Source organism: Chrysemys picta, chromosome 17 (genome assembly GCF_011386835.1).
Source record: "Chrysemys picta bellii isolate R12L10 chromosome 17, ASM1138683v2, whole genome shotgun sequence".
In the NCBI taxonomy this organism is placed as follows: Eukaryota; Metazoa; Chordata; order Testudines; family Emydidae; genus Chrysemys; species Chrysemys picta.
In genome coordinates, this window is record NC_088807.1 from 322,238 (window position 1) to 337,006 (window position 14,769).

The window sequence follows — 14,769 nt, forward strand, 5'->3', positions numbered from 1 at the left end:
GCCGCTCAGGGGTGTGAAAAACCCACATCCCTGACTGAGATAGCTATGCCAACAAAACCCTCTGTGTAGTGTTCCATTAATGTAACTAACTTCGTTTGGGGAGGTGGTATTCCTACATGGACAGGAAAAACCCCTTCCATGGGGTTATGCTGACATAGCTATGCTGATCTCTATAGTGGAGACACATCCTAAGACTGGATTCTCTTAGTTCAACTTATTTTACTTCAGGTGTTGGGCACTTAACATGCAGCTGTGAAATGGGACAGAGAGGTTGCCACTCGCAGCCTGGATCCCCGTCTTTGTTCTAGCACCAAGTTTATTTCAGTAAGAACAGAATAGTGGCCTAAACGTTGAAAAGCAACTAGTGATTTTGGCTGCCCCTCTTAAGACTCCTGAAAGGGGCCTAAATTTTAAACAGGTGCTTGGCGCTTCTAAAAATCAGCATCTCAAGTTGGACAGCTAAAATCACTGGTTGCTTTTGAAGATCTAGGTCAGTGGTTTTCAAACTGGGTCACGACCCAGTACTGGGTCATGGAATGGAAAGCACTGGGTCGCGGCGGCTCTGGTCAGCACCGCCAACCAGGCCATTAAAAGTCAGTTAAAAAGGCAGGCTAGTTCCTACCTGTTCCGACACCATGCTGCACCCCAGAAGCAGCCAGAAGGAGGTCTGGCTCCTAGGCAGGGTGGCTCACGGGGCTCCGCATGCTGCCTCCACCTCAAGTACCGCCTCCGCACTCCTATTGCCCAGTTCCCAGCCAATGGGAGCTGGGGGGGAGGGTTGTGCCTGTGGGTGAGAGCCGCGCAGAGCTGCTTGTGTACCTCCGCCTAGGAGTCGGACCTACTGCTGGTTGCTTCCAGGGTGCAGCGCGGTCCACAGTGTCAGGACAGGCGGGAAGCCTGCCTCTGCACCCCGGCTGCGCCGCTGACCCGGAACTGCCGGAGGTAAGCCCGCGCCTCAACCCCATGCCCCAATCCCCTGCCCCAGCCCAGAGCCCCCTTCTGCACTCCAAACCCCTCACCCTGACCCCAGCCCAGAGCCCTGCCCCGCTCCCACACTCCAACCCCCTGCCCCAGCCCAGAGCCCCCTCCCACACCGTGGACCTCTCATTCTCACCCCCACCCCGTAGCCCCACCCCCGCACCTCAACCCTCTGCCCTAGCCCTGAGTCCCTCCCACACCCCAAACCCCTTATTCCCAGCTCCGTTGGGTCGCAGGCATCAACAGTTTTCTTCAACTGGGTCACCAGAAAAAAAGTATGAAAACCACTGATCTAGGTCACAATATCTAGAACTGTCCCTTCCTCCCCTTTTACAGAGTACCTTCTGTATGTTAAGTAGAGGACTTTTCTCGTCGTACCTTCAAGCTCTACCCCAACAGCATCTTTTGTGAGCTGGACATTTAGCTGGGAATAGATTCATTAAAAATAAAATACATTAAATAAGAGTCAGTTATTAGGAGGAGATAGATGGTGTTTGCAAAGAAGGAGTTTGCTTTCTCACACACAGCCACCTAAAAATGCTCACTCAGCAAGCCACACTAATATGTCCACAGCACATAACTCGAAGGCAAAGCCCCTTTGTTTGCATAAAGCAATTTAATTCCAATGGGAGCTGAAGTCCTATATAAATCCTGCTGCTTATTTTAAAAAAAAAGGCATTTTAAGAGGCAATTTCACATTAATAATGCAACTATTGCCAGTTTATTATGTAGGTTAATAAGATATATTTATACCAAACAGGCATTAATTAAATATGGGGACAGCTTGCTTTATGCTCCGTGGCAGCACACACTGATGTGTCCATCCAAAGGGAATAGGCAGCAGTGGATTTATTGCTAGAATTAAAAGTGGTAATGGGAACATTTCCCCACATGCATTATCTGAATATTGGCACCTTTAATATTGTAACTACCTATTTATTGAATTTAAATCTGAAGTATTAAAAGCCATGGGTACCATATATGATATTAAGTAAGAATAGCCCCTGTTGTGGCATTACGAGGGGATTCTAAAGCAATGGTTTTCAAACTTTTTTTCTGGCGACCCAGTTGAAGAAAATTTCCGCCGGCGAGTCCTGGTCATCGGCACAGCCGGGGTGCAGAGGCAGGCTTCCTGCCTGTCCTGGCACCACAGACTGCGCTGTGCCCCAGAAGCAACCAGCAGCAGGTCCGGCTCCTAGGCGGAGGCGCACAAGCAGCTGTGTGTGTCTCTCGCCCACAGGCACCACCATCCCAGCGTTCCCAGCCAATGGGAGTGCGGAGCCGGTGCTCGAGGCAGGGGCAGCGCGCAGACCTCCCCCCTCTCCCCCCCGCATAGGAGCCGGATCTGCTGCTGGCCGCTTCCTGGGCGCAGTGCGGTGTCAGAACAGGTAGGAACTAGCCTCCCTTAGCCGGGCAGCACCGCCAACAGGACTTTTAATGGCCCGGTCGGCAGTGCTGACCAGAGCTGCCATGACCCAGTGCTTTCCATTCTGCGACCCAGAGTTTGAAAACCACTGTTCTAAAGAGCTGCCATTGCAAAAGGGTAAGGGTGCCTGTCTCCTGGGAGGAATACGCTTCTATTGATTCCAAGGAGTGGGTAGGGGCACCCAGTCACTGCATCTGGTGTTCAGAACACAGTGTACAAAAATGCTCTTCAGTCCTTAACACTGAGGCAACAAAGCACAGTATTATTGGTAGAACTGAGCAATTTTGGGGGGGGAGGAAATGGTAAATTCAATGAAAAATTCATTTTGGTGGGCCCTGAAACTGTTTACAAATTGGGGTTAAATTTGGCAAATAGTTCAGCCAAACTTTTTTTTATTTGGAAATGTTGAAACAAACCATTTTGACGTTTCATTTTGAAATGACATTTTTGAAATCCTAGAATCATAGATGTGTAGGACTGGAAGGGACCTCGAGAGGTCATCTTGTCTAGTCCCCTGCACTCAAGGCAGGACTAAGTATTATCGAAGTCAACCTGAATGGCATTTTTTGTGTGTGGGAGAGTGTAGCGGGGTGGTCACCCGCTGCTGCCTGGAAGGGCTTAGAACAGCCCTGGAGAGGGCTGGGGCAGGGGTAAAAGCTGGGCTGATTGGGAAGGAGCCGCAGCTGGGGCCATACCCCAAACAGACCCAGCTGGCCCTATAAAGGCCAGGGAATCCAGAAGCAGGAACACTCTCTCTCTAGCCTTTGGAGAGGGAGGGAGGGACCAGGCTGCCTGGGGAGCTGAGGAAGGTACTGAGGGTGGAGCAGTGCTGGGGAGGGGCCAGGGAGCTGGGGAGCTCCAGCCTAGCAGAGCCCCAGGCTGCAGGCCAAAGTAAGGCCCCACTGGAGGGTACTAGGGCTGCAGAGGGGCAGCTCTGCTATAGGTGGAGGCAGCAGGTCCAAACCCCCCTTGCCTGTGACGAGTGGCTGACACTGCCGTCTGCCCCAGGGCGCGGGGGCGAGCTGGTGACTAGCAGTGGCCTACGACTGAGGCGAGCTGGGGATAGTGGGTGGAGAGGAGACCCAGAGACTGAGGCGTGTACTGCCAGGGGGCAGCACCCCGGTGTGCAAGGGGGTCCGGGAGGGACACGGGAGCCTGGCAAAAGCGGGACACCGGCCTGCAAAGGGCGCTCTGATGGCTGGAGAGCTAATTCCCAGAAGGTACCAGCAGGAGGCGCCGCAGGGGTGAGTCCCACGTGCTTACAGAGGGGTTAATTTAATCAAGAAAAAATTAATATGTTCAGTTTCTGTTTGAAATTTACTGAATCTTTTTTTTTTCTTCAAATTTCAGTTTGGCCCCTGAACTGAAAAATCTATTATTCACTGAGCTCTAATTATTAGCTACATCCATCCTGGCCCATAACAGTTAACAATAAGGCTACACATTTAATCACTTCTCCTGGAGTCCAAGATTATGTAATTTTCCTCTCCTAAATTCCTAAATAATTTTGTTATTAATAATAATTTGTATTACAGTAGGGTTTGAATGCCCCAACCAAGATTAGGGCCCTGTCATTCTGCGAGCTGTACAAACAGGAGACAGACCCTGCCCCTTACAGGTTAAACAAACAAGTCAGATAAAGTAAGGGTTATTATCCTTTTATTACATCATGGGGACCCCAGAGAGTTGAAGTGACTTGCCCAATAGAACACAGATCTCCTGAGTCCCAGCCCAGTGCCTTCACCACAAGACCATCCTTCCTCGCATGCGGCTTTGTGAGACTTGTTTGTGGGCGTGTCTGCAGGATCAGGCTCTAGGACTTGGCGGGGTTTATGCACCATGACTTTTATGTCAAACATTTGGCTCTGTACAGAGAGACAGTTGTCTTTCTCTCCCCCCTCCCCCATCTGCTGTAGCAATGACCATTTCTAACGGGGTGTTCTGTGTGACTTTGTTAACATCAAGAGGCTTGCCAATGGGTGCATGACCTATCAGTGTGGGGCTGTAATGCAGATGGATATCAGTAAGTCCCTGCCTGATGGTACATCTGGTGGAAGAAAGACAGCGACTCTCATTAGCACCATTTCCCTAGTTTTAATGAGGCACTTTGCTGGCAAAGCTAATCACAGCAGCTGTCAGTCATCCCCTCTGTGCTAGTTCCAGCGCTGGCAGGATGGGAATCCTGGGCTGAAACGCCAACAGGGCATTGCATATGAGAGCCGGAAGCTGTAGTGAAGCACTCAGAGGAGAGGAAGCATGTGCTCTAGGGACCGAACCCTGCAGCTTGTCAAGCGTTTAGCTTTCCCTGGCAGGGTAGCTTTTAGGACGTGTTCGCTGTCTCTGGTAATGTAAAAGCTGCAGAAATCGGATGCTTTAATGTCTTTAATATCAAATCTGACTCCGATTCAAAGGCACAGGCAGCAGGAGAGTTGTAATGAGGTAAGAGATAGGTTTGAACCGCTCGCAATGCAGAAAAGCGAGAGGACAGCTGCAGGGTGGCAATCTGTCCTTCCATTGCCAACTGTAGGAAGGTTACCCTACAAATACGATAATGCTGAGATCAGTTGCTCTGCACACCGTCCAGGTTCATGGTCTTCCAGCAATGACTCATTATTGCTTCTCCAGTTTCCAGATTGTCCCAGATCTGCCCACGTTTGCCCTCATCAGTGGACAGCTTTGCCTAGGGATTCCTAGCTGTAGGACCAGTTTCTCACCGGCTCCAAATCCAGGTAGGTGTATTGGCTTCAGCAGAGTGATGTTAACTTGACACCTGCTGAAAAGCTGTCCCATAGATATTTTATTTATTTATTATTATTATTTAAAAGGGCCAGAGTTATAATCATCTTGTTTGACATGCACAGTGCAGGCCTTACCACTTACCACATTAGTTCCAGCAGCGCAAGGAGTTATTCTTCCGTGCTACAATGTTTGTCCAGCTGACACTGCTCCTTGTGTTAAATCTAAAATGAAGACGTGCCATTTTGTCTATTGGACCTTCTGTTGTTTAAGGGTTTTGTGTTGGTCTTCAGAGATGGGCTTCTCCACATTTCACGGGTTGTGGTGATCCTCAGATGCAAGAGACTCAGTCATGCCCCATGTGGTGGCAGCAGAGAACGCGACACAGAAGTAACTTACAGCGGTTCCAAGCCATGACAGGCTGCCCTCCCTGCTGAGGAGAACACTGCCCAGTTATGCTGGTTTTACGGCATCTCTGTGCTGGAGAAGCAGCCCCAGTGCTGCCTAATCTGACCTTGCGCCCCTCTTTATAGAATCCCATCTCCTCTGCTCGCTCTTTCTGCCGAACTCTGCCCAAGCCTGGAAGTGGTGAAGCCAGTTCAGTTGGAGTGAACTGTCTGCCAAAAGCAGCCTGCATGAATCCACAGCAAGGCCAGGATTTGATGGAGTCAACAACTGGCCCCATCTCTCTCTCTCTCTCTCGTGATGCTGATAGGATGTGCTCCCGTGCTGGGCTAGCTGATGGTGGGAGCCCAGGAGCACTTGGAACCTAGCCGAGGAAGCAGAGCAAAGCCAGTGGCTGGATACTAAGGATACTTTTTAAAAGGGGGAGGGGGAGGGAATTCAAATGGAAAATAAGAGGATGCAAAGTGTGGGAAAAGTTGGATTGAGGCAAGGTGAGGCCCTGGGCACTCTGTGACACAAGCCCTGCACTACAGTCCCATCCCCTAGGCAGTGTGGCATCACAGTGGGGTCCGCTTCTTCCCCTGGAAGTGGCATCAAAGACTCCCTTTTGCTCAGAAAAGTCAGGGATGGTGGTGGTTCTCCCCCACCCTTGTATTTACCTCAGCACCTGGGGTGTAGCTGCTTGGGTGAATGGACCAAACCTCATGCACTCCTCCCTCCCTGCCAGATACCCAGTTCTCTGTTGTGCTGGTGTTGGCACATTCCTCCCTGACCACCCGCATCCTGACTTGGGTCAGGAAAAGTTTTAGAGTTCTCAAATTCTGGTGGAGTGGGAAAACTGTTTCCTGCCAAACTCCTGCTAAAAACTTTTGGCTTGTTTATACGGCGACACTCTCAGGAAAATTAATTCAGATTAAATAAAGGTGTGAATTTAAAGTGGGTTAGTTAAACCTCTTTAAACCCCTGTATGGATACTCTCATTCAGAATCAAAGTGGCCTGAATTTGGTTTAGTTTAATTAAATTAATTAAGGCCACTTTAATTCTGAATGAGCGTGCCCACCCAGGGATTTAATGCAGTTTAACTAATCCATTTTAAATTCACACCTCTTAGTTAATTTGGATTAATTTTCCCGAGAGTCCCCATGTAGACAAGCCTTTACTTAAAATAAAGAAAAAAATTAGAAGATGATAGATGTAATGGCATGACTTTAGGAGCTGGGATGGTAGGTACAAGCTTATGGTACTTGTGCCTTAAACTAGCCCTGAATGAGGGAAATTAGCCATTGGAATAGCTTCCCAAGGAATGCGATAGGTTCTCAGTCACATGGAGTCTTAACATCAAGAGTCGGTGTCTGTCTCAAAGAGATGCCATCGTACAACCACAATTTATTGACCTACGTAATGTTGATTTATGTAGGAATGTAAATGAGCACGATCTGGGAATTCTTGGGTAAAGTTCTGTCTTGTGTCATACAGGAGGCAAAACTGGATAATTGTAATGATCTCTCCTGGCCTTAACCCTATGAATCAACAGAGTAACATGTACCAGCACCAACATTAGCCCTGAGAAGGTCATGCCAGTATTTAGTCAGGGTGGGTGGAGTGTCCTCACATGCAATTTCTTTGCTTAACAAAGGTTGTCACTGTCCTATCACATCATTGATATTTGGGTCTTGGACACCCTGAGGCTCTTGTGTAAAACTCAAAACAACACTGCAAATTGGCATAAAACTTTTTTTTTAAACGGCTTCTTCCTACAATGGTTTTTCCTGACCCCTCTCAAAAATCTGCGAGAAAGTTGAAGTAACTTCTGTAGTTTTATTAATCAAAGGTGAGTGGTTCTGTTTCTGAATTCACAAGCAGAAAGGGCTCTGAACTGTTTATCTTTGTTTCCCTGCTCAGTACTGGCTTTCAAGAAATAAATTTTTAATTTTATTTCTAAACTCCTACTGTCAACATTTAAAACCTTGGGGCTCTTCCTCATGAAATAGTGATGCTAACTCTTCCTCAGACTTTACTTGCAAAAACACGAAGCTAACGCTCCAAAGGAATGAATAGATTGCTTTCTTTTTCTCCTCATTAACCCCTGTCAGGAGTGTGCACATGGTAAACCCATCATCCCACCCTAGAGAGGTGCATGAGTCAAAGAAGCAGGAATTATATCAGAAGGATCAATTGTTCCTGCCTGGATTCCCATGTAGTCACGTCTCTGCCACCTTGAAGCACTTGCCTTGTGATTTGAATATGCATTTTAAAAGTATGCTCTGATAAGAAGGGTGCAGAAAGGCCCAAAGCAGGAGTAGTGTATTCTCTGGCCCCTCACTGCTGGCATATGAACTGATCTCCTCTTTTACTGAATATACATGAGGAGGACTTCACTGGACTAAAGGCATCCGGAGGAGAATTTATTTTATTTATTTAAATTTCTATTACAGCTCAAAAAAGAGCACACAAACTAGGCTCTGAGCAGTCTTGACAGGCTCTTTAGAAATAAACAATATACGCTCAACTAAACAGATACCCTTCAGTTGTTCCCAGAACCTTGTTAATAGCAAAGATATAACAAAAAACTAATTTCCCCAACACACTCCCTCTCCACTATCCAGCCTATCAGATATTACCCCACCTGCTATGCACTCCCTGTCCACTGAACCAGAGTTAAGGGAAGGGGCTGACAGAATGCATGAACGTTTACAAATCCGAACTATTATGGACCAAAGGCGGGAAGGAGGGACAAATTCCAGAGTTATACCTATGGGGCTCCCAGCTTGCCTTCATATGTGGAATCACAGTCTGTCTCAAACAGGAGTTATTTATTAAAGAAAACATCTGAAACCAATAGCCCCAAACAAAGCTTCCACACAACTTGAGTTTCCAGCTTTGCCATCCTGGTTTGCAAGAGTACCTACATTCCTAGAATACTGTACAATACACAGAGATATCTAGTGGCTGAATAATGTACTGCGAGTAAACATACCGTTACATGATTTAGGTGCCTTCCCTGTCTGCCCCTTGGCAAGGTGGCTCAGGGGGAGAGGTGAGCTGATAGGTGGAGAACTGGGCTCTCTGTATGTGTAACGCTGCAGGCTTGTCTGGCCTGTAATCTTAGATGCTCTGTGTGTGTGTGTGATCCCAGCTCCTTTCTGGAATCAGAATCCATTTGCTAGGTGAAGAGCCACTTGCACGAAGGCAGTGGGGGTACCACTGCAGTAAGAGGGGAGAGCCGTGTTTAGTATTGCAGGTGATGTGGCTGGCAGAGAGAAGAACAGTTGGAGGGAGGTGAGGCATTTGCCTACTTTTAGTCAAATAAGATGTGGTGCGACTTTTGTCGCACACTTGATTCAGTGCATATATGCACTGGCTATGCATAATGAAGTCCTGCCCCACATCCACATCAGAACTCTGATCACACAGTTGAGCATCTTGGGTACCAGTGTCCAAGTAGCAATGCATTCTAGGTGATTTTGAAAAGCTTAGTGGGATAGTTTGCAGGTGCTCTGGGGAGATGTGGAAGGAATGGTCAAACTCCCATCATCCAGTGGGAAAATTCCATAAATCCCTGCGGGTATCCCATAAGGCCCCACTGGGCTGTCACCATTTCTAAGCACTTTTTGCAACATGGTAAAATTAAACTCTAAAACCACGGAGTTTCAGAATGAGAGAAAATGATGCAAAGTTCCTCCTTGCTGGCATCCTCAGGACCATTGTGAAGTGGAGGATTTGAGCCAGCAATATGCGTGTGCTATCAAGCAGCTCACAGAGCTGTGATTTACTTCATTCATTCACAGCAAACTCAAAATGCAGTTTAGTTGTGAGGACAGATTGAACAATGCACGGTAGCTGTGAATAATTATGACATTTCCCCACACGACATGAGTTTAAAGGATATTTTTCTTATCAAAGCATTTTTTAAAATGTGAAAACATCAAATAAACAAACTTGTAGCAAATTTAATTAATTTTTCATCATATACAACATTTCTGGAATAATTATAAGTGCTGAGGTTTTCCGCCAGCCAAAATCAGTTATTCCATGAATATTCATGCTAAATGGAAATAGGGAAAACTTTCAGACAGGAATCAAGATTCTGTTGACATCAGAACATGGTCATACGATCAACTGTAATCTACCTGCCCTATTAGAGCCAATGCCCAATTGCTACCTCTGCTGATGGAACTTTAATATATACACAGCACTGTGACAAACAATAATAGCTACAACTGTTTGGAGGGGGGAAATGCATGCACAATTCTTCAGTAGAAACTTTTTTGGGGGTCACAATTTCTCTTTTAAAATTTTTAGATTTTCAGTTGTTTTTTTTTTAAAGTGTTTTTCCCCAGCAACCGCTTTTTATTTTGTTTTGAAATCAAAACATTTTTCAGCTATACATTTATTTTTGATGTTTTCAAGTTCAAAAAAATCGTCCTGCTTAGAATTTTTGGTTTGTTTTTTTTTTTGACAAAAACCTGGAAATTTTTGACAAGCCTAGAAATTTTTCTGTGAAAATTTCAGTTGCTTCAAAAAACCTTTTTTCCACCAAACGTATTTCTACAGAAAATTGTTGACTTGCTATATAAATAATACTTGCATAGAACCCTGTGTATTCTATAACTTTGGTACCTACCAATTCGTCCAGAATTGTGCTCCTGAATCTAAAATTTCATTTTATTAGTTTTTACAATCCTTATGGCTGTGATGATTTGGGGAATCTGTCTGTACAATTGATGAATTCTGTGATATTGGAGGCTGTTTATGTATATCTGTGTCAGACTGCAGACTCCATTTTGGATGTGGGGTTCTTTACCTTTTCTATTGCCTCTTTACCTCCACGTTGGACTGAAATTCCAATGAGTTCGTGGTACAGGGCTGACCATAGAGGCCCATTAAATCTGTATGCTCTGCCACTGAACTAGAAACATTCTAGACAATAGACTGGCTTCTACTTGGATAACTGGTTTGTCAGGGGAGAGTTACCTGACAATGAAGTCACCTGTTGAACCTGACCAGGGAGTTACCTCACAGAGGAGACTGCAAGGTTATAGAAAGGACAGTAGTTGCTTTGCTTGGGCGGGTGTGTGTGTCTTTGGCCAGTTTCACTGGCTTAAGAGGAGGAAAGCTGCTGCAGGAGCCAGATGATGTGAGGGAATCCCGCCTACGCAAGCTCAGATGGTTCTTCAAGAACTTCCCCTGGAAGGGTAAGCTAGAGCGAGGGGAAATAATTGTAGAGTTTCTTATTTTTGTATAGATCTGTGTATTTCTCAAGGGATTAAGTAAAGAGCAACAGTGCTGTAGATTCCTGTGCAAAATGTGTGTGTGAGAGAGATGCTACACTTAGCGCATACTCCCTCAGAGAGTTAGACAGCAACCCAGAAGGCTCACACCTTTGGTGGAGTTCCAGGAATAGGTGGTGGTGAAGCTACTGGGGTATCTTGGAGATCAGCACTGGTCCCAGGGGCCCAGGGTAGGTGGGCTGCAGGGCCTCATTTCCATTAAGTGGTAACAAGCTGGGAGTCTGTGCCCAGGAAATGTGCCAGAGAGATCAGGGGAGAAAATAGCCTTGCAACCTGCTGAGAGGGTTTCAGAGCAGTCTGGTGGGAGCCTATCTGGCTCTGTGACAGAAGAAAACCGTGAAAACATGAACAGAGACTGCCGATGCAGTCTTGTCTCCCCTGGGTTGACATAAAGCCTAGAACAGCAGCTCTAAGAAAACTGCCCCCTGCCTCTCAAAGAGCTGTTAACACTGAATGCTAAAGATGACCGTTTCAGTGAGTGTTTAGTGTTTAATAGACATTCCCAGCTTAATGTGCTGATCCCACTATTCCTCCCACACCTCCCCAGGTTCGAAAAGCTCCAGCTGTCTCTTAACTAAATGCCAAAAATCTTGAGTGTTCATCCCAAAACATCTGCTACAGTTATGCATTGTTAGTGCAAATGCTAGAGAGAGAGTCCTGTTGAAAATATGGGAATGCTGTAAAATGCATTGAACTTAATCTCAACATCACTAACGTAGGGGCTGATGTACGGATTGCATCATTCACTGAACCTCTCTGTCACAGCATCCCCAGACTGCTAAAAGATTGCCATAGAGTACAGAGAGGCCCAGCTCGTATAGCACCTTTCAATCAAGGCTCTTAATGCTCTTTTGCACGTGTTAGTTGCATAGGAAGCAGAGGGAGTTGTGTGAGGTCACAAAGAGAATCTCTGACAGAGCTAGGAATTGAACCCAGCAGTCTTGATTCCCAGTCCTCTTCTCTAGCTACTAGACAATGCTCCCACCTCAAAATGGGTCTTTTGGGTTGGAGGCAAATCGAGAATTATAGCTCTGACATGAAGGTGAACTACAGTGACATTGAACTTCTTGTTACACTCCTCCCACAATCCATGCTGTGCTCTTCATTCCTCCTTATCTCCTTCCATGCTGCATTCTCATCTGTGACCTGTCACCTTGGTGCTCTCACTTGACTAGCATATTTATTTTGTTTCTATCAGATTCCCTCATCCTGTAGCTGTGGGGGCCATTGCTTCAAACCCTATTAATCTGTTTAATAGTTAGAAGGCCCAAAGTCACTTCCAGAACAGCGAGGCCTCTTCTACTCTTACTGACACTGAATTCCGCTTTCTTGGACAATGGACTTAGGTTACTGCTAAGCTTTTGTGATTAAAATCCAACCAATAGGAATAAATAAAGGTGGTGCCTCACTATGAAAGCAAGAATAAAAGAGCAAACAAAGGAATATATTTCAGTTCTTGCTCAAAAGCAAACTTGGACACAATTCATTCTTTCAAATAGGACATATTTGGGCAAAGGGCAAGTTTATTCAGAGAGAGTCTCCTCCTTTAACCTTGGCCAAGAAACCTTTGCACTGCACAGGTCAGTGAGTGCTAGAGCCTTATTTATCATAAAATTGTTTTCCAAAGATCAAAAACACTTTGAATGACAGATGAAAACCTACAAGTCTTTTTTATCAACATTCTGCCATTTGTTTTACCCATAACTGTTTTCCCATGGAGATATTTCCCTTGCTTAAGATGTGGTGTTGTCGGAATATGATGTAGTTTAGACTCCTTCACAAAACAATGAGCAGAAATGGGGTCCTGAGCAATTTTAATCTCTGTTTATACCATAAAAACTATCCTTAGCACTATCTATTATGTGCGAAAGAAGCAGTTACAGGCCATAAAAAGAAAAAATACATCATGTATTAAAAAAGTGCTTCTTTACTTCCATGTTATTTCAAGGAAGAAGATATACAAACAACTGAATTAAGACCAGAACATTAAGAAGACTTAAACCCTACAGACAATTGCAAATCTGGAACTGGCAGCTAATCTGTGGCGTTCTGCAGAACGAGTAAGTAAGTCATCAGCATACAAGCAAACCATGTATTTGTAATCACTCACTCTGCTTAGGGTGATATTAAAAGTTCAGGTGTCCCCAGATCCCACACTGAGTCAAGTAGCAAAAATGGAAAAAAATCTTCTCCCTGTAAAGCTCCTTGTTCAAAGGCTCTTTCTGGCATGAGGTCACTGAGGTTTTGCTCTTTAATACCTTAACCCAGTGGTTCTCAAACTTTTCCAGAGCATGGACCACCGCTTGGCAGAAAGATTGCTTTGTGGGCATATTTTACTCCAGAAGTGGCTGCAATTCAGTGATAGACTGTGCATATATACCACGGTGATAAATTTGTAAAGCAATTTGGGAAAGTTTGTATGTTGCCAAGGTCACCTGGATTGAGAATAAGTAATGACAAAATGTTGAGAAGAGGCTAATGGGATGACTGTAGTGCAAAGGGGCCTTAAAGTCAGTGAGTACACATGTTCTCACTTTATGGCCATTTTACATTGCAAGGGAAAAATAAAGTATAAATGAGAATCTGCCCCTCTGCTTTAACTTTGTGAGGAAACATGAGTTTGTGTCAATTTGCAAATCTGCAGTAAAACTTACACAGTAACCGTTCTGTTTATTGTTGATAAACTTTAATGGGATTTAATTAAGAATATTTACATGACAGGGAAAGACCATATGGTCCTGTTTATTATGAGCTAATTTGATTTTCCCAAGAATAATTAAAATCAGCTGATGTAACCACCATCTTAACAACTGCAGAAATCTGAGCTTTGCTACCTTCCAATTCACTTATCCCAAACTTCCTCTTGAGCGTAATTACACTAGTGGTTTTCCTGTAGCATAGTGACTTCAGCAAAGCAATCTTCCAAATTGACTTGCCAGGTGCTTAAGTAGGAACTTGTTTTCTTACAGAAATAAAGATTTTTTTAACTACTTTAAAGGCAATGGGATTTTTTTTTACCTGTTTCTATAAAACTGGAGAGTGATTGCTGTTCCATCTCATTCTTGAATTTGATTTTCATCAGTGAGAAAAGCTAGGATATATTTCTGGCAGCAGGGCTACACTCAAGTGTTTGAAAAAAATGTTGCTGTGGATGTCTGATGAGACTTAGCCAATTCAAGCTTGTATTTAAATGCCCTGAAAAGCAAAGAGATTTTTTTTTAATGCTCAAAATTTGGAGAATCTGAAAGGTGCTATGAAGCTATTTTAGATCATTATATAGCTGCAAGTATCTGAGTGCCTACTAGTCTTTAATGGACTTATCCATTGGGAAGTGCTATTATCCTCATTTGAACAAGATCTGAGACACGGGGAGATTAAGTGACTTACCTAAGGTAACACAGCAGCTCTGTGGTGGAGTGAGGAATTAAACCTGGGTTTCCCACCCTAACCCCGGGGCCATCTTCCTCCGTAGTTGAAAATGGCCACTATTAATTCCAAAGGTCCATAGTGCATGGATAATGCACCCCAAATAATCGTGGGTGTTTGGCGAGATCGGGTGGCTTGTAATGGGCCTTTTGCAGGTTTTTTCCTCTAGCCTGCACGTGAAATCAGACTATGGCATGTAGTAGTGGAAAGTCATGAGCATTTGCTGGCTCTTCGATGGCCTATGTACGTAAAGTGCATTGAGGGGATCTCCGGGTATGACCTAGTGGACAAGTTTCCATGCTGCAAAGCTAATTTTTGTTCCCAAGCTTTTGAAGCCTGTGGAGGATCACTGGAGTGGGGTGAGCATTTCATTACATTGCCTGGCGTATTGCACAGAGGGCACCTAGAGCACCCTCGAGAAATTAAATCAAGTACCAAAACCACAACTCGACGGGCACCCACATTGGTGATGCCAGCAGCGAGACGAGGCGACTGAGGCTGGACTC

At 45.2% G+C, this 14,769-nt stretch overlaps 1 long non-coding RNA gene across 4 annotated transcripts in view; it reads left to right on the forward strand.

Moving 5' to 3' along the window:
• LOC101945990 (uncharacterized) overlaps window positions 1–14,769 on the forward strand; it is a 332,752-nt gene that overhangs the window by 96,077 nt on the left and 221,906 nt on the right. For all 4 annotated transcript variants that reach the window (XR_010593504.1, XR_010593507.1, XR_010593505.1 and 1 more), the window contains exons 4-5: window positions 5,030–5,133; window positions 12,786–12,897. This is a non-coding gene — a long non-coding RNA (uncharacterized LOC101945990). The remainder of the gene's footprint in view (window positions 1–5,029; window positions 5,134–12,785; window positions 12,898–14,769) is intronic.